At 34.3% G+C, this 26,990-nt stretch overlaps 1 protein-coding gene across 2 annotated transcripts in view; it reads right to left on the minus strand.

The window, feature by feature from the left end:
* Positions 1 to 26,990, minus strand: part of hh (hedgehog signaling protein) — a 262,519-nt gene that overhangs the window by 234,719 nt on the left and 810 nt on the right. The window contains exons 1-2 of one of the 2 annotated variants that reach the window (XM_072538889.1): positions 8,637 to 8,737; positions 2,398 to 2,444 (exon numbers count right to left, since the gene is read on the minus strand). The gene's annotated coding sequence lies outside the window, so the exon portion shown is untranslated. Of the gene's footprint in view, positions 1 to 2,397; positions 2,445 to 8,636; positions 8,738 to 26,990 lie in introns of those variants that run through there. The other variant, XM_072538884.1, reaches the window with a different exon arrangement.

A 26,990-nucleotide genomic window follows, 5' to 3' on the forward strand; every position in this document is an offset into this window, starting at 1 on the left:
AATTTTTGAATAATTTAATTTTTGTAATAATGTTTCTGACCTATTTGAACGAGAGGACGAGTCAATTATTATTACTGAAGTATCACCTAACTATTTTTGCAAAAATTCGGATGCCACTTCTCATATCCAGATTTAGTTGTTTTTTCACATATCCCCCTGGACTAATAAAAGTGAGTGGAATTCCGATTAACAATATATTGATGATACCATCATCATTGCAGAAAATTTCGCCGACTTACAAAAGCTTTTAACAAAAACAGTAGAAATAAGCGAATAATGTGGTCTTCGAGTATTGTTCTTAGAGTATCATTTGACCATTGAGCAATAGGTAAGTTAAACTAACATATTATAATGGTAATAGGTGTTATGTACCTATTCACCATATCTTCCGTCTACTTCAAATTTGAAATAACAGGACCACGGAACAAAGGCAAAAACTTAGTAGATACGTTGTTGTTTTTTAAAGAGCAACTTCTTAAGAATAAATGGCCTTAGAGTTTAATTTTCTGCTTCCAGGTTAGTGGCACAGAAAGGTCAGTGTACGAACTCATCACTTTAAAATTATTAGACACTTCGAGATATAGTAAACTGGTCACCGGCATCCTTTGAAGATAGGTAAACTCATCACCGCAAATAGATAAACCCATCACCAAAGCGCTGGTTTCTAATGCGGAAGATTGCCTTTTACCTGTTACACTTCTCGTTTATGCGGTAATTTATTAAATTCAGAAATTATTTTAAGCAAATTGCTTTAAAATAGATATTAATATCGGGTTTTTTACCTATTAGACTTATACATGAACTTTATAATGAAAATATTTATTGAAAATAGTTGGAAAAATGGGAATGAAAGGATTTGCATGGATTAGTGATGAAATGCTAGTCTGGGATGCCCAAACAGTTAGAGGGAAAAGAGACTTAAATGAAAAGAGATTACTTATGTAGTTCTCTACCATATAATCGGCCATTTTCATAAATGAAGGCAGGTTAGGGATATCCTCATGAAATCGTTGACAAATCAATCGCCGACTCGTTCTGGGTCCAAAAATGGCAAGCCAAATAAGTGGTGCAGCTACTTTCCGTTATCAAGTAAATCTCCCCTCTTGTAAGTGGTTACCAAATAAAGTTTTTGGACTTTGCGAAACCAAGTTTGAGTCAAGTAAAATAAACACCCAATTCGCTTTGCAGATAACCGAACGGCAATTACGGCCTTGAATCTAAATTTCAAAATCAGCCACAAGTCTTGATGGACTTAAAACGACATCAACTTCTTCGATTCAACGAATTAATTGAGTAAAGACCATAACGTAGGTTTCTATACGTTAGTCGGGAAAAACACATAATGTAAGAGACACATAATGCCCATTTAAGTTATGAAAGGTAATGGTGTCTGATGTAAAACTGTCATAATAAAAAAAACCAAAAATATTTTGCGTCACATCATATGTGAAAAGTCAATGTAATATCTGGCATACTTTTTGAGATATTCAATGTTTTAGAATGATCTACCTAAAATCTAAAACTGAAACAATGTGACTTTAACAATTTAATCAGAAATCTAAAAATGTAATATCACGAAGGGTAATCTCCTTAAAGCAACAAAGTAATATTATGCCTTGTCTACAAGAAACATCTTGTACAGTTGACTTAAAGAACTTAATTAAGCTGATTTTTTCTGATTGATCAGAATGTTTCGCCACCAGTGCGAAAGAACTAAAAAAACGGTATAAAATCTACTCACGAGTTGTATGACATTTAACCTTACACCATTTCGTCGAACAAGTTCACAAAAGGCAATTTGATTTTAGAGTCTTTAGCAATTAAAATTTGAAATTATTGGTAACTGTTATTTTCCGTCCGCGGTGGCGCAAAATGTAATCAAGAAGCAGTTCACTATCCACGTTAAAGGAACAGGTGCAAATGAAGAGAAATTTTTCTTTTCGCATAGTTAACTATCAATAGAATTTTGTGGAATTCCCAAATAAAAACCAATGATTTGCATTTACATTTAATACATCTATTTTAGATTTATTCTGTCAAATCACCAAATCTTAGCCGTTTGCAAGGGGTTTATGGTCTATACCTGCCACGGGGTGCAGGTAGGCCAGTGATGAGTTTACCGATCTCTCGGGGTCTATTTTAAAATCCCTACTTTTATGGCGGTAATGAGTTTGTACTGTGTACGAAGGTATTTATGCTAATTGATGATGAGTTTACGTGTACCCACAGAATGGGCGGTTTGCTCAATGACAAATATTTGTAACCGCGTTATACACCAAACAATCAGTTATGTTAAGAATTCAAGACTGCATAAATACATTATATAAACATAGGAAGAATATAACAATTTATTTATAAATCTGAAATATAATAATTTAAAATATTATGCAAACTTACCTGATATATATCGCAATTCTCCTAACTCTACAACAGGATCGTACAAACTAAAAAAAGAATTGTATACTTTAGCGTCTCGCCGAATTTAGGTGAACTTAGAGATATAAGTACCAACAATGAATCGCAGATCTGGGGATCGATAAAGATGTCAATCATGTTTCTCAATTAGATAAGGCACTTGAAAAAGTGCGAAAATATTTTTGTAAATTACCTTCTTCCGAATTCTTCGATTACTTTTTTCATTGAGAACAAACATTGCGTAAAGTATGAAGCAGTTAAAAAACCGAGCAAAATATTTATTCGGTAAATATTTATTGGACATTTTAAAAACATCTACAAAAATATAGGACAGTGGATTTGAAAATGTATTTTTGCAACGACGATTTGTTTCAATATGTTTACATCAAACTGATTTTGATCGATCTGTTTTATCTGTGTGCATTTCATAGTTTTTTGCTTTTATCAATTTTACATCAGTTATTAGAATTATTCGTTATATTATAGTTCGACGAAAAGTACAAAAAGATGGTGATTTGCATGGGTTAATGCATGATGTATTAGTGGAATATAAATCAGGAACTTGGTTCTAAAAGGGTCAATGTCAGTTTTAGACTATGTGGGCTTATGTGAATTTTGTCTTAGATTTCAAACAAACAATACTGTGTAAAAGTGGCCAATGTCTAGATTGAGTATCAACAGGCTTACAGTATTACTCCAAAAAGTACCAATGTAGACTTCAGCCCAAATTGTAAACATTTTATGTCTATACACAATGTTGACATTGGCCCCTTTTTTAACAGAACCTCCTTCGATTTGATTTGACATTGGTCCTTTATTTCTAAGTTAGATTTCTGTGTGTACATTATTGTAAGTGCAACCATAGTAATCTTTGTATTACACAATCAACAGTGGCTCTGAGTGTGTGTTTTAAAATACAAAAAGTGATGGAGCAGTTATACCGTAGTAAGAAACTTGTTAACTTGTGTAAGTTAGACCAAATGGAAGAAGATAAACAAGCCGGTAAGTAAATAGGTTAAATTTATTTTAAACATTGGTAATATTACAAGATTTATATTTAAAGATAAAATGATAACTAAGTAAAAGCTGTATACTCAAAAAATGTACCATGGAGGACAAAAATTTAGTGACTAGGCCGACTGTATGAATATTAACTTATGCTAAGCAATTTCAGTCCTATAAACCTTAAATTTTAAAATTAATTATTGCAATTTATTAACAATTTCTATTTTAATTTTAGATAAGATGCCACTGCCTCCAAAGCAAGAGGAGAAAGATGTAATAAGGCAACACATTCTTATGTTTCCTTTATTTCAAAGTCATTACTCTCGAGAGAAAACTGCAAAGAAATATTTGTCTCCCGATCTTTCTATTTCAAAAATATATAGGATATATTGTGAGTATTGCCAAGATAACTACATAACACCTAGAAACAAATTTTTGTAGAAGAATTTAACTTGTGTTTTAAAAAACAGTATAATGATACGTGTACTACTTGTGATAAGCTTCCTTTACTCCTCAAATCCATTACAGATGAAAATGAAAGAACCCACCTTGAAAGTGAAAAACTCGAACATCAACAATTAGCAGAGTTCGCTTATGAAGAGAAAAAGAAAGATAAACTGGCTTGCAAACTTAATCCAAATTTGGTGGTCTTCAGTTTTAAACTACAAAAATGTTTACCCACTCCCTACTTAAAAAGCAGCATTACATTGTATAAAAGAAATTTGTGGACTCTAAACCTTACAATTTTTGACAAGCAAGGAACTACAAACTCAACTAAATGCTATCTATGGAATGAAATTATAGCTCAAAGAGGTGGGCAAAAAATTGCTTCTTTTCTATAGACCTACCTAAATAGTATTCCCTCTCATATCATAGAGATCCCATATCATTCCCTCTAATATTTTACTATCAGTTATGCTATCAGTTTGCTTTTATAGAGAGTAGAAACCGAAAGCAACAAGTGTGGGCTCAAGATTAATAATCAGAAAACAAAAATCATGATTGTGGACCACGCGAATATCCTCCAAACAACAGGCGCCCTAAATCAATTCGAGAAAGTAGACGAGTTCACGTATCTAGGATCTTCCTTAAGCAATGCAGCCTCCTCCCATACGGAAATTCGCAGAAGAATAGGGATGGCCAAGAACGCGATGAGTCGACTGTCAAAAATATGGAAGGACCGCTCTTTATCCAAAAAACTCAAAATGAGACTGGTACGGACACTCATTTTTTCAATCTTCAGTTACGGTGCCGAAACATGGACAATAAAATCAGAGGATAGGAAAAGGATTGACGCATTCGAAATGTGGTGCTGGAGACGAATGCTACGCGTCTCGTGGACGGAGCACAGATCCAATCAGTCGATTCTCGAAGAGCTAAACATTCAGACCAGACTCTCCTCTCAGTGTCTTGCAAATATTTTAAAGTTTTTTGGCCACATTGCGAGAAGAGACAATGACAACTTAGAAAGATTAATTGTATGCGGAAACGTAGAAGGACGTAGAGGCAGAGGACGCTCACCTATCCGATGGTCAGATCAAGTACAGAAAGCCACTGGAGAGACGTTTTCCGAGTCCATGAGAGCAGCCCAAAATCGCAAGAGATGGAGAGAATTGACAGCCCGCATTGTAGGAAATCACGATCCTCAGCAATGAGGAAACGACAAGAGAGAGAGATGCTTTTTACCGTTATTGAACACACAAATTTCTAGTACCCGGACACACTCACATGGAAGCAGACATTGTACATGGTGCAATAGAAAAAACTAAAAATTCTACTACTGCAAGGATAGATATTAGTAAATAGATAGTAAAGAAACGAAACAAAAAATGGAAGATCGTAGAATGCTGAGAAGTCAAGGAAATGTTGACTCACAAGATATAAACAGCATCGATAAAGAAATCTCTAAAGCCATCAGACGGGATATTAGAAAATACAACAACGAGAAAATTATAAAAACTATAGAAGACACCAAAAGCATGAAAGCATTGAGGAGAAAAATGGAAACTGGCAAAAAAGAAATCTTCCAACTTAAAGACAAAAATGGAATTATTATCTCAGATAGACCAAGCATATTACATATAGTGGAAAGTTTCTATGAAACATTATATAAAAGTCAAGTTATTCCAGAGCCCATCGAACAACCAATACAAAAGGTACATAATGTAGGATCGAAGGATATACCAGATATATCACGAGAGGAAATTCAACATGCCCTCAAAAATATGAAAAATAATAGAGCTCCGGGGGAAGATGGTGTAGTCATTCAGACAATTAAACTAGGAGGTCCACTTTTGATGTCCCGAATCCAAACACTTTTTAATCTATGTCTTCATAGTTAAAACATTCCAAATAAATGGAAGAATTCGGTTACAATCCTCCTCCACAAAAAAGGGGATAAATCAGATCTCGAAAACTATAGGCCAATTAGTTTGCTTAACCACCTATACAAGCTCTTTACTCGAATACTGACAAACAGATTAGAAGCAAAACTCGATTTCTATCAATCAGAAGAATAGGCAGGATTTCGAGCGGGACACGGAACAAACGACCATTTGCAATGCCTTAAAACTCTAGTTGAAAAGTCTATCGAATATAACAGACCCCTTGCTCTTATCTTTGTCGACTTCCACAAAGCCTTTGACACAGTCGAAACAGTTGCTATCTTAAAAGCACTATCAGAATGCAGAATAGATCACAGGTATGCAAATATTATTCGAAATATTTACGAAAATGCGACAACAACCGTGAACCTCCATTGCATGACTGAGAAGATAAAAATTGGCAGAGGGGTGCGGCAGGGAGATACCTTGTCGCCAAAACTATTTATAACAGTTATGGAGTACGCATTTAAACGGCTAGAGTGGGAATCAAAGGGTATTAGCATCGATGGAAATATATTCAATCATCTCAGATATGCCGATGATATTGTTCTCATAACAGACAACTTAAGAGAAGCCAGAGTTATGCTACAACAACTACAGCAAGTAACCCAGAAAGTCGGTTTAAAAATAAACTATGGAAAAACAAAAATGATGACCAATCTCGTCCCCAATGAGCTAATGGAAATCGAAAAGTCGCCCATAGAACTTGTGGAAAAATATGTGTATTTGCGTCACGAAATAAGGTTAACGCGAGATAACCAAACATGCGAGCTACTCAGAAGAATAAGTCTGGGTTGGGCTGCATTCGGAAAAATGAGAGACGTATTTAAAACAAATATACCGATCCATTTAAAAAGAAAAGCTTTTAACCAGTGCGTTCTACCAGTCCTCACATACGGAGCAGAAACCTTAACTCTCACAAAAACATCAGGCGAAAAATTGAGAAGGACACAACGAAAGATGGAGAGATCAATGCTTGGAATAAGCTTAAGAAATAGAATAAGAAACGAGGAAGTTCGTAGACGAACCGGAGTGGAAGACATTATCGAACATATTACAAGGCAAAAATGGAGATGGGCAGAACATGTTGCAAGAATGAAAGACGACAGTTGGACAAAAAAAAATTGCTTGAGTGGAGAACACGGGCTGACAAGCGAAGCCAAGGAAGACCCCCAACGCGATGGACCGACGGCCTCAAAAGAATCGTGACCAATTGGATAGCAGAGGCGCAGAACAGAAGCAGATTGAAAAGTCTAGAGGAGGCCTATGTTCAACAATGGACAACTCAGGGCTGATTGATGATGATGATGATGATGAAGGATAGATATTCCTAGAGACTGGGCTAACCTTATTCGTCTAATACCCAGAAAACCACCAATTTTTCGTTCGGGACATGAAGCAAGAAGAATTTCTTTGTTTTAAGTCATTATTATCTGGCAAATTTCAGCATGCAAAAACCAATAGTCAAGGACAACCAGTAGTGTGGTCTAAAATAAGGCTTATTTACTATTCAAGAAAAAATTGGCGTGACGAAATAGAAAAACTCCTTTACCGACGATGAGCCTTATGAAACATTGAGCTTATTAAGAACAAGAACTAGAAAATTTGGAACTACTCCTGTGATACTAATTTCTGATAAACCATTGGGCATACCAGCGAATAAATCACATCTGAAAGACATGTTACCTTACGTTGAGGAGAGTAATCGTCTGTATTACCTTCAGTTTCTCAATACTTTGACTACATCACCAATTGCAACAAATAACTTTATTGTAGATGAGGAAAACGATCAATATAATGATAAGATATAATATTAACATTGTAATCCTAGTAATTATGACCATGTTTTTATAAATTAAAAATTAATCCCTTCAAATTATTGTAATTTTATTATTCCTTAATTGGGCCAAAGTCACATTTTCGTTTATTTTTTTTTATATTCTAAAAGGGCCAATGTCATATTTGCAATAACAAAAAACAAATGTGGATCATTTATTCATTTGAACAAATGTTTTACTGATTCCAAATATTCCTTAATCGATGTAAGAATAACAAGACAAAAACAGTGTTGTACTATAAAAACTATTAGTAATAATTGGAGATCATTCTGTACAAGAATCTTCCAAAGCAGTTTCCCAAAAACAGCATTTGATGACTTTGGCCCTTTTAGAACCAAGCTCCTGAAATATTTTTAACATCGAGCTATAAGTTTTATTAGCTTTGGTTTACAGCTTACTTTAATCGCTATCGACACTGACTTCATTTTATCTCGTCTGAGGTCGCTATTAGCCTGTATTAATGCATTATTTTACGAATAATTGTCACCTGGATGGTACGCGTCGATTCAATTTAGTTTTCTCACAAAGTCTTCCCTAATGTAATGTTAACCTTGAAACAAGTGCAGGAGTATAGTGGGAGACTCAAATTGAATCGAAACGGAACCGTCTATATTTATTTTATTAGAATTAAATCGTCAGCATATCGCAGACCATTCATCAGTATCGTGTCTTTAAGACAATATTCCAACGAATGATTGAAAAAGTTTGTCCATTCCTTAATCACATCTGTTTTACCACATATTGTGTTAAAAAGTTCTTTGATGTGTGTGTTATTTGTCTATGGCCAATCGTTCGATTTTGCAATGCATTTCGCAAATCGTGGTTGAACTTCGAATCGAAATCCGTCAGTCTATGGTGGAGAAGCAAACTAAGGAAAATTCTTCTATTTATATAATACTCTTCCGAATTCCTTCCGACTAGACAATTCTTTTATAGTAACCACACAACGATGAGCTTCTTGAAACATCCTGTACATTACTTTAAATATACTCACTGTTTAACAAATATCTCTGTACTACTTTCTTGTGCCATTAACACCCACTTATCTACCGAATTGCTATCGCAAACACAATCATCATCAACGTACCGAATTCACCACACTTCTTATCACACGAAAACTGGACCACGAACTATAAGACACTAAATGCATCTTCATTTGGAAGTGTAGTATATTATCAGCACACTATTTACATTCCCTCATTAGTTGTTTGTTAGAAGAAGTGACTATCTGTTGACATAGAAACGAAAGATGTTTGAAATGTGAAATATTTGATGATCTCATTGATAAGAAATATTACCATGGATACCTTTATAACTAACATAATAGTACTCTTTAATACTATATTTTCTGTCCTAGTTATACCTTTATTCGACTTTCCACATTTTTGTATAAACAATAAGAGCAAAATTAAAATAAAAACGCTTTTTTAAACAAAAACAACATTAAAAGAGTATTCGCTAACCGTGGGACAAATATTAATTCTGATCACAATCCATTAATAAATTAGTAACTTTAGATTCAAATGTAAAATGGTCTCTAAATCGGCTAGATATGCTGGATATAATATTGTTTCCTTACAAAATAATGAAACTAGAGAAAAAGCATAATTTATTATATAAGAATATTTTTTAACGATCGATCCACAATTATTTTCATCAAAGCAATCCGAGCCAAAAATTACGTATGTCTCTTTTTAATCTGAATTTGTATCATTGGTTTATAAATAATTTTGATTAACATTGTAAGCAAACATCGAGAATTACCGACCAATATCCTTGCTCTCACATCTGTATAAATTACTAACTAAAATCATAACCAACCGCCTAACACATAAGCTCGATTTCTATCAACCTATAGAGCAGACTGGATTCAGAAAACAGTTTAGTACCATAGACCACTTGCACACCGTAAGAACACTGATAGAAAAATGCACCGAGTATAATGTTCCAATTCAAATGGCTTTCGTCGATTTCCATAAAGCATTCGATTCCATCGAATTATGGGCAGTGCTTGAATCTCTAGAAAATGCACGTATAGATTCAAGATACACTAACATAATTAAAAACATATATGAAAATGCCACCATGCAGATAAAGCTGGACGAAAGCACAAAAACTAATCCCATTAGACTACAACGGGGAGGAAGACAAGGAGACACCATCTCTCCCAATCTATTTACCCTTGCTCTAGAAGACATTTTTAAGAAACTAGAATGAAACAATAAGGGTATCAACGTCGACGGATCATACTTAAACCACTTGCGATTCGCAGATGACATAGTTTTAATAGCCGATAATATCCAAGAACTAAATGATATGTTACAACAATTAAATGCAGTTTCAGGAGCGGTAGGCTTAAAAATGAACTACAGCAAAACAAAAATACTGGGCCGAGACTAGACAAATATAACAATACAAAATCATACCATAGAAAATGTTGAACATTATGTATATCTAGGTCGTCATGTTATCAAACTAGGAAAACCAAATCAAAATGCTGAAATCAAAAGAAGAACAAAACTGGCATGGGGCGCTTTCGGCAAATTAGCATATATCTTGAAAAACACCTCCATTCCTGTAAACTTAAAGAAAAAGGGGTATAACACATGCATACTACCAGTTTGTACTTACGGCTTGGAGACAGTAGCCCTTACCAAAAAATCTGCTAAAAAATTAGAAACAACGCAAAGAGCAATGGAACGAATCATGCTTGGAATATCACTAAGAGACAAGATTAGAAACACCGAGATAAAACGTAGAACGAAGATTGGGCAGGTCACGTAGCCCGATATAATGACAACAGGTGCATGGACCAAGGACGACAACAAGAAGCATGGGAAGACCTCAAAAAAGATGGGTAGATGACATAAGAACAGTGGCAGGCAAACAGTGGATTAGATTGGCGCAAGATAGAGAAAGATGGAAGCAATTGGGAGAGACCTACATTCAGGAGTGGATGGAAAATGGTTCACACATCCGGTGGGGGTTTTAGGGGAAAGCTGGCGGGTAAAAGTGGCAAACTTTTTTGCATCTTTTTTGGGGTAGCAAAATTGATATTCCCAGCAAAATTCGGCTTGTTCGTATGTTTATTAGGAGTTAGTGGCATGTCAGTATTTACATTTAGAGTATTAATGTTAATAAACAATGGAAATATGATTTTAAGAAAAGAAAGAACATAAAAGAAGGTTCTCTTATTAAACATTGTGTTTTTTCAATATATTTTCAGTAAGCAATTTCAATATATTTTCAGTATTTATAAGTGTGTGGCATAATAAAGATCAAAGTTATTATAAATGTTTATAAGCTAATAAGTAATCGCTTTTTTAAATGGCTTTTTTTAATAAAAATTTGATAAAATGTTAAATGTTAAATCTTAAAATTTAAGTCTGAAAGAATTGATTGTGTTCTGTTAAATATCCTTAGAGACACCGTGTAAGCAAGTACATTTGTTTAACAGGTTTTCTGCCAACGTCCAGTATACTGGACGCAAAGGTTTGTAATGAGGGCTCACGTCAAGTTAACTGGACGCCAATTTAATGTTAAATATACGTGTTCCTTTAAACGGTGGAGTCTAGCACTATATTACAGATTTTGAAACGGGCTCTGGCTTAAGATTTGAGCTAGAAATATTTTAGGTAACCGATATTTTCAGCCTTGAGTTTTCAATATGCACCGTCAAGTTTTTCAAGCACTTGAAAATTGCTTGCATACTGTATTGTGCAGCATTTACATTATAAATCAATAAATCAATGATAATCAGCATGCATTTTGTCGTTTGCGAATAGTGATCTATTTTTTTGTGATGAGTGCTAACGGAGACGATTTGAACATGCCAGGGTATCAGGGTAAGTACTTTTATTCAGTTTATTAGGTTTTGACTTGGTTTTAGAGATTATGTAGATTAGAGGTGGTTTCGTGACTTTATCAGAGCATGAGAGAATTTTATTTATAAGAGTAATTTGTAAATATATATTGTTTCAGGTGGAAATATTTATGAATTTGGTTTTAACGTTTCTTTTGGGTGTGAGTTCGTGTGAAATGGAGTACATTGGAAATATCTTTTTGTGTGTTTCTTTCTTTGCAGTATTATTGTCCCGCTAAATAGATTCTATCAGTATATTATTCGATGTTGCCAAATTGTTCTATTTTTCTTCAAATTCATGTAGTCTGATTTTTATCAAAAATATTATTAGTTTTCAGGCCAAGCGCTCTGCTAGAAAAAGAAATCGTGAAATTGGGGATGATAGAAAGAAACCGTTGACGCCAAAATTAGTAAAGTATTGGGATAACTCTATTAAAAGTGAATGGGATTTTTCTAGTGATGATGACGTAGCTGACAAAAACTACTGCCCTTCAAATGCATCCAGTAGAAGCAATTTGAACTCGAACAATGCAGCAGAAAACGAACCTCTACCTTTCTGACTCTGATACCCAAAATGAAGATACAGTAGCAGATAATTCTCCAACATTTTCGCCTCCACCCAATAATGAAAACAATGTTGATTGGACGGATACGGAAGAAGACCCTGTTGATATGCCTTTTACTGTAAATCCTCGAATTAATGTCAATTTAACACCTGAAGCGCAGCCTGTTGACTTCTTCGATCAATTTTTTGACGACAACATTTTTCACCTAATTACCAATGAAAAAAATAGAAGACGTAATGAAGTAATTCGGTGTCGTCGTCATAGTAGGTCGCTAAGAGAAAAACAATGGAAAAACATATCTGTCGAGGAAATGAAAAAGTTTATTGGACTTTGCTGTCTCAGTGGCACAGTAGTTTTTCCACAACTCTCGAAACAGTGGAGTAAATATCCGCTATACTATAATCCGATTTTTGGCATACGATGTCCAGAAACAGATTACAGATGATTGTAAAATATTACGATTTTCTAATTACGATTCTCTTGATCATACTGATAAAATTTTTAAAGTTCGTCCACTATCCCGGATCAAAATTATGAATAGATGAGTCTATGAAAAGCTGACAGGGGCGCTTATCTTTTAAGCAGTATTTATCCAACAAAAGCCATAAGTATGGTATAAAATTATATGTGCTAACCACTAGTGATGGATTTATTATCAATGTTCTTGTATACGCAGGCAAGGGTACAATACTCATTCTGTAATTATGACACTACTTTCCGACTATTTAGAAAAAGGTTACATGGTAGATATGGATAACCACTATACCAGCGTGAGTTTGGTTGAACGGTTATTCAAGAAAAAACAAATTGTGTGAAAACAATTAGGGAGAACAGAAAAGAAAATCCTACAGAGGTAAAAAAAGCTAAAAAAAAGAGAGGTGGTCTGGAAAAGAAAATGTCAATTTTAATTACAAATTGGAAGGATAAAAGAAACGTTAGGATGATAAGCACAAAACATAAACATGAAATGAAGTAAATTCAAGGTCAAAGAGGCACCAAAAAAATAAAACCATTGTGTGTGGATGATTACAACAGACATATGTCCGGCATAGAGAGGTTGGACCAAACGTTAGCTTGGTATTCAACCCTCCGAAAAACAATACGTTGATATCGGAAAATATTGTCCAGTTAACTGGACAGTTATCTAAAGCTCAGTTTGACAGATTTCTTCCAAACATGTCAAAACTAAATCGAAGGTGACTTATTTTATACATCTATTGCGATAATAACTATTGGGTTCTGGGAAGACATTGCTGTAACAAGTTGGCAGGAAACCTGTTAAATAATCTCTCTCCAGGAAAAACAAATTGAATAACTTACAAATTATTTGGTTGATCTAGCTGATATTTATCACACTTCAATAACTTATCAATTGTGATAATTTCAAGTAGTGATATTACTTGTCATTATTCAAAAAACAAAAGTATTAACAATTATAAATTATTGCAAATACAAGGGTTTTTTACGATTATCTCGGTTAATTGTATATTTATTTTAATTCAAAAACTTGCAAATTAAAGAACTTTTAAAATCTACAACTTTTATTTGAACCATTTTTATTTAAAATAGATAAAAACATTTTATCGGCAAAAAATGATTTTTTCACTTTTTATGATTGTTAAAAAAAACAAAATATATATTATATACCTTTTAAAATCTTCTAAAACCTGTAAAAGATTTTTACCAGAGATAGACTGATACCATCTTATTATTTTATTAGCTTTAACGGGAATTGACCACAATTTAAGCAGAAAGGTCGTTTTGGTTTCCACTTCGTAAATCGTTCTCGAAAAACAAATTAAATAAATTATTCTCAAGTTACAGTTAATCTAATCGAAAGAATTATTCTTCAATAAAGTCGTCTCCGGAACACACTTCAACCATATTGACAATATCATTTTAAAGTAATCTACTTTAAAATGTATAATATATATCTGAATTCGAAAAGACCTCAGAGCTTATAGAACAAACCAGATTCTTGAAACCATAGAGAACAATAAGAACATGAAAGTACTAAAAACATGTAAATCCGCTGGCAGGAATAAAATCATAAAGATAAAAGACGACCGTGGAACATTGTGCTCGCATAAGAAAGAGATCGTTAGAGAAATCCGAAAATTTTACGAGAAACTGTATACTTCTACTATTCCGAACCCCGGGATACCAACAAAACATATCTTAAATGTGGGCTCAGAGGATCTCCCTGAAATAATAACATCAGAAATTAGAGCCGCCCTAAAACAAATGAAAAATGGGAAAACACCAGGAGAAGATAAAATTACTTCAGAGATGCTAAAAATGGGAGGCACTGCATTAGAAGAGGCAATGAGAGCATTACTGAATAAATGCCTATTGGAAGGACAAATACCAAAAGCATGTAAAATGCGGAAGTCATTCTACTCCATAAAAAAGGAGACGCCGCAAATATAGAAAACTACCGACCAATAAGCTTGTTGTCACACCTTTACAAACTACTAACCCGAATAATAACAAATAGATTGACAGCTAAGCTAGATGCATACCAACCGGTGGAGCAAGCAGGCTTTCGTAAGGGTTTTAGCACTATCGATCACTTGCAAACAATCCGGACAGTTATTGAAAAAACAATAGAGTACAACATACCACTACATCTGGCATTTGTCGACTATCACAAAGCATTCGACAGTATCGAGAAATGGGCTTTCTTAACAGCACTGGACGACGCCAGAGTAGATTCAAGATATGCTGCCCTCCTTAAGAATATATACGATGATGCTACTTTTCACGTAAAAATAGATGATGATCTGGAAACTATGAAAATAGACCTTGGCAAAGGCGTGAGACAGGGTGACACCATCTCACCCAAGTTATTTACTTTGGCATTAGAAAATGTCTTCAAAAAACTAAATTGGGTCGAAAAGGGATTAAAAATAGATGGAGTATATCTTAACCATTTGCGTTTCGCAGACGACATTGTACTAATAAGCACAGATATCCATGAACTAAAATCAGTGCTACAAGATTTAAATCACAAATCGAATCAAATAGGATTAAAAATGAATCTCGACAAAACAAAGATATTAAGCAACAGCCTAGAAAACATCACGATAGATAACATCAATGTAGAAAAGGTAGAACAATATATATATCTAGGACATGCAATTAAAAACGAAAAGGAAAATCAAACCCTAGAAATTAAAAGAAGGACACAATTATCATGGGCTGCTTTTGGGAAGTTGAGCTTCATTTTAAAAGACAGAAAAATCCCAATACACTTAAAACGAAAAACCTATGACACTTGTATACTACCAGTTGCAACTTATGGATTGGAAACTATGGCAATAACAAGAAAAATGGCAGAACAATTAAGAGTAACTCAACGGGCCATGGAGAGGGTCATGTTAAATATAAGCCTCAGAGACAAAATTCCTAACACCGAAATACGTCGAAGAACTAAAGTAACCGACATCATGGAAAAAATAGCGACATTGAGATGGCAATGGGTAGCACATGTAGCAAGACAAGACACCAACAGATGGTCTCATAAAGTGACATTCTGGAGACCCCGAGAAACAAAAAGAAGCGTGGGAAGACCCAAAAAGAGATGGATAGACGATATAACAGCTGTAGCTGGAAAGCAGTGGATGAGAATTGCAAAAGATAGGGAAGCGTGGAAACAATTGGAGGAGGCCTATGTCCAACAATGGATGAATGAAGGCTGAAGAAGAAGAAGAAGAAGATGTCTGAATTGTCAATACGAATGAGGCAGATGAAGTTTTTTTGTATTTTCGGGGCGATTTTCGAAGTGGAAATCGAAACGTCAAAATAAATGAATGGGTGATTGGAAAAAGGATAACATTCCAAAAATATGGAGAATTAAAGTGAGATAGCCATTTTATGAATATTTGTATCTTCTATAGGCTGAGCACAAAAACGATAAAATCGCTGGTCACCTTTATGTAAAAACATTGTTGTTGAGCTGAAAAAGGAAAATATTACTGGAGTGTTATCGTTAATCCACGCAATGTAAAAAACGTGTGAAGTAAACCTTTGGAGTCTGGAACAGCTGATTTTCAGTTTGCTGTGCACTTTCGTCAAGTAAACAGTATTGTTTAGCTATAGTTGAAAAGTATTTTAAAAGTTTTAAAGTGAATACCATTTAAAATTGACCTGCCGTAAAAATTGAAGTTATTTGGAATTTAATAGTTCAGTGTCTAATAGGTAAGTTAGCATTTAGTTATTGTTGAATAAAAATATTAAAATTTAATCTTTCTTTATAGAAATGTCTGATTCGGACTATTCGGAGGGAGAACCTGCGGCATAGGAAAAAAATCGAAAGCGCGATAAAAAATTTCACATAAAAGAAAGGAAAAAATTGACAAGACAAAAAGGAAGAGAGTTTGTTACACATAAAGATAAACTAGTTCATGCTAAAGTAACCGGACCAGATTGCACTTGTAAGAAATGTATGGCGGATTTCACATTTGAAGAAAAACGTTAAATCATCGAAATCGTTTATAGTGGAACACCAAAAAATGAAAAAGATACATACCTAATCGGATTAATAGAAAGATCATCCTGCTAGACATCATCCTGCATCAGCAAAAGCTAGACAGTTTTCTTCTTCTTTTCAGTATTTTGCTATGAAAGGTACGTGCCGAGTTGAAATTTGCCGCAATGCTTATATCAGTTTACATGCTCTCTCCAACAAAGCCGTACAAGGCAATACAACGAAATCATTGCGTCTTCCAAGGAAAAGAACAACAATAACTTCCATGTAAACAAATGCCGATATACTGGATTTCAAAGTCTGGTGGCCACAATATTTTAAAAAGACTGTCAAAGATGTTGAAAAGAAAACAGTCATTTATCATAAGCAAATACAGACATTTAACATATACCCAAACAATGAAAGGCTATATCATGGCGTCTGAATTCATTAATGGGTTCACCCATGGTCTTTTTAATATGAAGAAACAAGATAATGTAAACCTTCCCATCTCGAAAGCATACAATGGCAAACTTCCTATCAACTCCAAGAAGTTAGAAGATGTTTCCAAAATAATACATTATATACTAGAAAACTACAGGACCTTCTATGATGATATGATATACTTACAAATCCTACAACAAATAGAGAGAACAGTGACCCAGAAGACTAAAAAGAATATAAATGTCATTTGTTTCAAGTTTGTTTCTGAAATAAAAATTAGTTATTTATAAATGCCCTGTTTTATTTTGTTTTACTCATGTTTTCGATTTTGAGTGGAAAAAGGATAAGATTTTTGTACTTTCAAATATCCATAAGTACTTACCTAATAGGCATGGAATGTTATCCTTGTTCCAATTACCCATTCAAAAGAATCGCTTATTTCAGAAACAACCTAAGTCACATTTTGGCCATTTTGAGTTTATGTGTGGAAACACCATTATAATGTGTGTATTTCTGTGGGATACACACAACTTAATGCAGAATATACCCAATTCCCGTAAGCATAGTTGATTTTATATCGATATAAAATATTCATATATTTCTGAAACCACCTTAGTCCGGACTAAGGTTGTTTATGCACTAAATTGTCAGTTGTCATTTTGCATGTCGACGTGTACCATAACCTATAAAATTCATAGTGTTCCTATTATTTGTTGTTATTGCTGCTTACAAAAAGTTGTATTTATATTGTAAGAAAAACGTTCATATTTTAATATTATTATGAACAACGATCAACCAACCACCAGTGCTGAAAACACTAAGGATGGAGAGCCTGCGACTAAATGGCGTAAGAGAATTAGGCAATCAGATGAATATCAGCGTAATGTTATCAGAAACTCTAGAGTTAAAGAGCAAACATTATATTAGCTACAAAAATAAGGCCATAGAAGCAAAGCAAATATGACCTCAGTGCAAGTAAGATAATAAAAATATAATATTTTTGAGTTTGTAAAATACATTTTTTAGGTGTACACTTAAATGTTTTAAAAAAGTGAACGAAGATCAAAGGAACATTATTTTTGGTAACTTTTAGAGAAAAGAAAACGTAATGAAGGAGGTAAAAATAGGACAAGAACTTACAAGCTCTTTGTTAATGTTGATCAGACTAAAAAAACTTTGCGAAGGTGCTTTTTTTAAGTATTCACGCCATTGGAAGAGAAAGGCTAAAGATAATTAAAAGACTATGTGGTGTGATACCTAAGCAAGCCTAAGAATCCTGGCTTGAGAATTTATGTAAAGAAATAGAAGACCTCCAAAAAAAAGCATGACAGTTTCAACCTCCACAAGAAACTTAAATATACTGCCGGAATTAGAAAACAGAAAAATGCTCACATACTTAAAAGCGCGGACGGAAAAATTTGTGATCACGAACAACAGTGCAAAGAATGGGAGAGATACAACACTGACCTTTTTGACGATGCTCCTAGAGAAAATGCTCCAAATACTGCCTATGACAACCAGTTAGACAGAGGCCCCAGTATACTGAATTCGGAAGTCAAAAAGGCAATACAGCAAGCCAAAAACAATAAAGCATCTGGACCAGATCAAATCCATGCTGAGCTACTTAAACTTTTAGATGAGGAAAGCATTGCCTGCTTAACCACTTTCTTCAACAAAATTTACAACGAGGGAAAAATACCAGATCATTGGTTAGAGTCACTGTTTATAACATTACCAAAGAAAAGCAGGCCCACCAAATGCAACGATTTTAGACTAATCAGTTTGATGGAGTCACACACTGAAGATACTCTTACGAATTATACAAAACCGAGTATTCCTTCTATGCGAAAGTAGGATGGGTAATAAGCAATTTGGATTTAGAAACGGTCTAGGAACTAGAGAGGCACTATTCTGTATGCGCGTTCTATTACAAAAAAGTTGTGAATTCCGAAAGAATGTTTATGTTTGTTTCATCGACTTCGAGAAGGCGTTCGACAGAGTACAACACGATACACTTTTCGATTGCCTACGGGCAGCAGGACTTGACCACTATGATATATGACTGCTTAAATACTTATATTACAATCAAGTAGCCTCTATCCAAATTGAAGACAGTCCGACTGAAAAAATATCCATCAAATGTGTTTTGTCACCCACTCTTGTTAATCTGTACTCTGAAGAAATCTTTAAGGAGGCTTTGGATGACAGACAAGAGAGAGTAAGACTAGGTGGAGAAGTAATCAACAATATTAGATACGCTGACAATACAGCCATTCTTGCAGAAAATTTACAAGATCTCCAAACACTACTAAATCTAGTCAGTGAAGCAAGTTATCGGAGAGGCCTAAAAATCAACATTTCAAAGACAAAGTGGATGGCAGTTGGAAAGATCATTATAGATCAATGTCTGTTTTCTCTTAAAGGAGAGCAAATCGAAAGGGTAAATCATTTCAAGTACCTTGGCAGCTGGTTAAATTGGTAAATTGTGACTCTGATGAAGAGATAATAACCAGAATCGAAATATCACGTAAGGCTTTTATGACCTGGAAACCAGTTTTATGCAATAGAAAGCTGTCGATGAATATTCGTAAGAAGGTCCTGAAATGTTATGTGTGGTCCATCCTATTGTATGGTTGTGAGACATGGACGTTAAAAACCACAATGCTAAACAAGTTAGAAGCATTCGAATTGTGGTGCTATAGACGAATCCTAAAGATATCGTGGGTTTCGCACACTTCCAATGAAGATGTTCTTCAAATGATCAATTCAGAACGTCTGCTCATAAACACCATAAAGAGGAGAAAAACAGAATACTTCGGCCATATGATTAGAGGACCGAAATACCATCTACTTCGCCTTATAATAAAAGGAAAAGTAGAAGTAAAGGGATGGATTGGTCGAAAGAAACTTTCATGGCTGCGTAATATTAGACAATGGTGTGGTTCCACAGTAGAAGAATTATTTCGCGCAGCAGCCGACAGAGAAAGGTTTCAGGAAATTGTAAACATGATGACGGCCAACGTTCGAATACGGACACGGCACCCAAAGAAGAAGAAGGTGTGATACCTACAGATAAAGGGAAAAAATATAAAAGGGAACACTATTGATGCTGGAACTAGGGAACTTATGCGTAGCCACATAACTACATTTCCAGTCAAGAGTCTTATTACTCTGGTAAAGAATTTAAGTAGGTACTTGAATGCGAAAGTTAATATAAAAATAATGTACGAATTATTTATTAAAAAGTATCATGAGAGTAGGAGAGAGTGTTCCACAGTGGATCATTTTTTTTTTCAAATGACATTTTTTTTTAGAAAAATTAGATTTTTGTATAATTTGTTTGTAATATCGCAAATATTAGACATTACTTGTCATTATAGCAGCGATTGGTTTGAATTACCTAATAATATTACCTATCTTTTATTATTTTTTTATTACCATGTCATTTGTTTCAGTGTGTCCCAAATATGGGGCACACTGAAATTATCGGTGGGGTACAATGAAACATTTTCTAAACAAAAATATGTTTAATGTAAAATATGTATTGTCATACAAGTTTTACTCACTAGGACCTAAATAAACTTATTAATAGATATATTTTACCGAACGTCATGATTGTTAAAATTTATTTCAAAACTCATGTAGGCACTTTGTCTTGACGTTGAGCCAGAAAGAATCGGTTGAGGTAAAAGCATTTTAATATCTTCTAACCGAACAACTGAAATATCTGGATTTGTAGGAAAGAAGAATTTGCCAGTTACTTTTGCGCTTTTCCTCATAAAGGAAATTTCAAATTCATCTTTTTCCAAAACGTTCAATATTTTCCCAACAAAGTAAATCAAATTCTTGGTCGTAAACTGTACCAAAACGAAGTTATTTTTAGTTGGAGGTCTGGTTAATTCCTCAGTAAGATCTGGAATTGGATCTTCCGGTGTCCAATCGCTTTCACTTGATGATTCCTGCCATTCTTGTTCTTCGTCATCATCATCATCTGTAATTTTTCTTGTCACCTTTTTAACAGCTGTTTGATTTACTTTTTTTCTATTCAATTCCCTTTTAGCTAGTTCGTCCTTTTCAGGAGTGTCAGTCGCAATAATTGTTTTTCCTTGCCTTCTAGATTTCTGAATCTTTCTTTTTTGTGCCTTTGGAAATCCTCGAAAGATTTGTGGAGAAACAAAAGAAGATTTATTATTGGTTTTATTTTCTGCTGGCGTTTCATCAGTTCCCTCGATGCCTTGCTGTTTTTCTGTTTCTTGCCCAGGCTGTTGAATAACTGTTGGTTCAGAATTATTTTCTGGTCTGTCTGTTACAGCCGACATGAGGAAATCGTCATCTGAAAATATTTCTGGATCATAAGGGAACATGCCAGTTTTCTTAAATCCTGAACTGATGTTCGTAGGTGTTATTGATCTTTCATGCGCAACTTTAACAAAACTTCCGACATTAAAAATATTTACTGGAATACCAGGGTGATTAAGAAGCCAACCTTGCATGGCATTGTTATAATGCGCCTTGAACGATGAAAATACTGCTACATCTAAGGGCTGCATTTTGTTTGAGCAGTGTGGAGGTAGTGTCAATATTGTGACCCCATTCGACTTTGCAAGATCCAAAGTTTCCATTGCCAAATGGCTCTCGTGATTATCCATGATGAGAAGGCTGGGGTTGTTACAAGAACTAGAAGAATATTTTATAAAATGTTCCATTACTTGCGGAAATAATTCTCTGTTCATCCATCCAGAAGAAGCAGCCAATCCCAACGTACCAGCTGGAGCATCTTGTATCATCATGTCCTTGAAATGAACTCTGGGAAATACCATGGCCGGAGGTAAGGCATAACCACCAGCACAAATGATACTGCAGGTCGTTACAAGAACCCCTCTATCCCCACTAGTACATTGAGAGACCTGTTTCATACCTTTTTTAGCAAGAATTTTAGGAGGAGCATGAACTGTGGTGGTTCCAGTTTCGTCTAAATTAAAGACTCTACTGCCATCACTAAAACGAGACTCACGCTTAAGAACTGTTTCAAGATTTTTGAAAAAAGTTGAAACATTGTGCCTGTTAAACGCAGTAGAACGGGATAAACTACAAGCTTCTGGTTTTCGACAACTTAATTCTGGATGCCTTTTCCTGAAGCCAAAATACCTCTACCTGCCATTTTTTGTTCTTTCCAATTATTAGGGATTTCCTTATTGTTTTTTATTGCTGACTCAAACGCAAGCTTGCGGCATTCCAGTGGAGTAAGTCCATAGCACATCTTTGCAGAGGTCAAAATATAGTCAACTAAGGTTTTCTCTTCATCATGTGTAAAAATTAACCTCACATCATATTTGGGACGAAAAACAGTGTCTGAATCGGGGTTCGCTTTAACTTTGCGTACATACCTAAAATAAAAAAAAAACTATTTTTAGAAATGAAAAATAGTGCATCATATAAGAGAAAAAGTTACTTAAATGCATCTGATTTCTTATATAAACAAAGTAACATAGGCAACACCTTGTAATTCGGCTGCTCGTCTTATAGGCAGATTTTCTTGAACAACGAGACGCACAGCTGCTTTCATCTGCTCTTGACTAAAAGTGCCAATGTTTGTTTTGCGCTTACGGTTACGAGCCATCTTAAACAACTGACTGATGACAACTAAAAAATAAATAATTAAAACATTGTTGCATGTGTCATGGGGTACAGTGAAACATGTTTCACTGTGCCCCACATGGACTTGTTTCAATCTGGACCATTAAGCACTTTTCCCAACAATTAACTTAACAACCTAACCTAAAACATTCAAAATGCCGCAAATTTCAAAAATCATCAATCAATTATGTATCTTACCCCGCAACGTTCTTAGCAAATATTAAATTAAATAATTGGAGACTTACCGGGTTGAAAATATATCACTTAAAATTTTGGAACCAGAAAAACAATATTTTTTTCGTCGCAACAGAACGGCGGATTTACCCATGATACTATGACTAACAAGATAGGATCTTCCCGTAGCACAAAATCGGTCGTGTTCGCGCATGTCGTCATTGGAGATCAGATTTGAATTTTTGTTAAAGTTAAATGGGATTTTTATGCATTCTGTGATGAAATTATTTAATTAGCAAAATAATAATATTAAATAAAGGTTTAATAATTACAATAATCGTACACAAAAAGATATCTCCAAACTATTTAATAAAGATTATTTATTGACACATACAAAAAACTGTCATTATGAACGTGCAAGTCTCCAATTACGTCACGACTTATGCGCAATATCTTATCTTCTTAATCATAGTATCATGGATTTACCCACACTGAGGTTAAGATAACAAGTAGAGGACGGCGGGAACTTCTCTGAAGCGAAGGTTGCGTTGATTTGGCGCGGTATTTGAATTTTAAAATCTCTTTGTTTCAGTGTGGAACATGTTTCGCTGTGGAACACCCTCCCCTACAGTAAAATACAGTTACTACAATAAATTTTTTCATGAAAATTTTAACCTACATTTTGGTAGGCCACAAATTGACACATGCAATGCCTGTGAGGAGCTTAATTTAAAAATTAGAAGGCCTAGTCTTGGAGAAGCAGCAAAAAAGTAGCGGTTGCCAAAAAAATCGTACACTGCCCTAAATAATAAGTTAAGGAAAGCATTCAAAGAGATGATGTAAAAGCAATCGCCTTCGATTTTATGCAGAGCCTTTCACTTCCTAGAATTCCTGTACAAGACCTATTTTATCTATCGCAGCTTACCGTTAATGTTTTTTGCATCACCAATATTAAGTCACGAAAATTCGTTCTTTATATTTACCACGACACAGAAGCATGAAAAAGCCCAAATGAAGTCTACAGCTTTCTATTAGATTATATTGAAAAATATATTGGAATAGATGTAAAAAAACTACACCTGTTTTCTGGCAACTGCCCAGGTCAAAACAAAAACCACTGCGGTACAAGAATGTGTTTGGCTTTAACCGATAAAGGCAGATTTAACAATTTTTCCTACATCTGCATGTGCGTCGACCAAGACACAGAAGTTAACAACGAACCAACAAATTTCGTTCTCAATTTCCAAATTGCATCATTTTGTCTACAGCGTTGATGCTCCCGGCAGTATTCGAGCTAGTGAATACATTAATGGTGCGATATAGAGTATCTTCAATGTTTCCATTAAAAAAGCAAGCAATGTCAAATGTCACAGTTAAAATGCCAATTCAAAACTGCAGTGGTGGATCCAGAAATTTTTTTAGGGGGGGGTCATGGGTCTTGAGGGTGATTTTGATACAGGATTTAGATTTTGATATAGGATTTAGATTTTTGCACCTTTACGATTGATATGATTTGTGCCTCATGTAAGGGAACCATTTTCTCAATAATTATTTTAAGCGATATATTAAACCAATGAGAAGTTATTAAAACCCAAATACCCTACGGGTGCAAAGAAAGGTACAACATTAAACTTAAACAAAAAAAAATAATTTAAACCCACATACTCTATGACAGTAAAATCAAGTGTACAAGACTATTAAACCAAAGGAAAGTTATTAAAATATAAATACTGAAAAATCAAGGACTGTCAATTTAAGCTAGGTATTATAAAGACAATTAATTTAAACTCACCTATCCTATAGCTACAAAATTAAGAACAAACCAAGGATAAATAAGTACAAACCAAAGTTAAGTAATTTAAATGCAATAACTCAATGTAAGTGTAAACATTAATAAATGTATTTAACATTCCTAATAAACTCTATCTTATCGTTATATCCGATATCAATTTGTAAAAACTTTCATTTATTCCTTATTGCTATACGGAGTGGAAACATGGACTCTCGGAAATACAAGTATGAAGCGTATAGAAGCCTTTGAAATGTGTTTTTCGAAGGATGCTGAAGATATCGTGGACAGAGCACGTGACCAATAACGAGGTGCTGAGAAGAATGAGGACTGAGAGAGAACTCCTAAATATTGTAAACAACAGAAAAACGAGTTATCTAGGACATATTTACAGAGAAGAAAAATAGAACTTTCTACGACTCATACTGGAAGAGAAAGTAGAAGAAAAAAGAGGTCCAGGAAGAAAAAAAATACTCCTGGCTGAAGAATGTAAGAGACTGGACAGGCATGGACACACATTCGATATTAAGAACAGCTCAAGATAGAGATCAATTTGCTGTAGTTATAGCCACCCTTCCGTAATGAAGAAGAAACCTCCGTAATGAAGAAGAAGAAGTGTAAACAGCATTTTATTTAAATTAATTTATTCAACAAAAAATATAATATAATTAAGGAGTAGTTATTTCTATAATTAGGCATATTAGGCTATAAGTGAGTGAAATATTTTTTTACTCGTTATTGAAACTTTTCTTACGAATTGTCAGCAACAGTCGGCAATGAGTGGTAAATAAAAGTTCAGTGATTAAAAATACTATAAGAATAAGATAAGTAAATATTATATAATTTTATAAAAGGAAAGACAGTTTAGATTTGATTTCACGTATAGTGCGTGTGTGTATCCGCTTATACGTATTTCACCCTAAAAGGGATCTTCGGAGCGGCTATTTACAAACCCTATGAACGTGAAAACAATATTTCCTGTTATAGTAGAAGCAACACTAAAATGGCTTCGATCTGGACGCAATAGCGACATCTGATAAATAAATCCGTAAACTAATTTTCGAAACCAAATTCAGATTTTTGCTTTAGAAGGCACAGATTACATAACGTATCAGACAGAGCTAATGCAACAACAATATTCACTTTGATATTTATTATAGATAAATTATAAAATGTAGCACACAGTCTCAACAATTATAATACATATTCAAATTACAAACAACCAATTCGTAGACAAAAATGAAGATAAGAAATACCTAATACAAAATAAAAAGGTGCGAAAAGTCATGTCATGTACATTAAATGAGCAATAATCTGTGGGCGGTGCGGTAATTCAATCTCATCGATAATGGAACGATTACCTGGCACTCAAATGACGAATTGACAAAATTTGAAAATCGGGTAACTCTGAATTCGTGGGAGTCTTAGTTGAGGTATTACTGTATTTAGAATTGTTGATTTTTTTAAGGAGCAATTTAAAAAGGCGTGCGTATAATTCTACACTTACCCCTAGAATAAATGAGTCTGAATAATTTCAACTCTTGACTTCTTGCTTATAGGGTTGATGGGTTTTAAATTATTTTTTTTTAGGATTATTTGACAGATATTTAATTTTGTTTTGGGGGTGGTCATCACCCCCGTGACCCCACCCCCTTGGACCCGCCACTGCTCAAAAGGCGTATAAAGACAAAATTCCAATACTGAGGCCAAAAAAGAAAATTTGACCACACTGCTTCAATGGGTGGAGCAACCTTTTCAAACCATTTTACGAAAATATTATTGAAACATCAGAAACTAAGAAAAAATCCAAGGAAGTGACAAAATAAACTGTATGATATTAAAATTGTTTAGTAATAAATACTTTTGTTTTGAAACCTGACATTTCATCACTGAAACAACCTAAGTCCATTTTAAAAATGTTTATAAAGAGTTTAGTAACGATTTAGAATGCTTTTGTTTTTGATAAATTCTTAAATTAGGTCTAATCTATTAACTTCAAACTTCACTTTTAGTGAAGATGTTCAGATAAACTCTCAAAACGTTTCTTTCTCAAAAAAAAAAAAATCTCCTGCAAACTGTCCGAATGTGACTTAAGTAGTTTCTGAAATAAGCGATTCAAATGTATTCTGAACTGAAATTGTAGTAAAAATGTTTTGAGAAATATTAAATAGTATTTAGAAAATAGTTTTCAAACTATAACGCCTTATTTAATATACCTATAGGCCGTTGTGGTTATAATTTCTGTCCATAAGTATTGAGGTAGATTTTCTTATGAATGCATAAAAGATCTAGTAGTTTCTAGTATATTATGATAACGAATACTTTTCAAAAAGCAATTTTCAACTGCCCCCTTTCTTCACCGTTTTTAGCAAACCCAGTAACCATGTTCTGCTAACATATTAAAATTT

Source organism: Diabrotica undecimpunctata, chromosome 1 (genome assembly GCF_040954645.1).
Source record: "Diabrotica undecimpunctata isolate CICGRU chromosome 1, icDiaUnde3, whole genome shotgun sequence".
NCBI classification, from domain to species: Eukaryota; Metazoa; Arthropoda; class Insecta; order Coleoptera; family Chrysomelidae; genus Diabrotica; species Diabrotica undecimpunctata.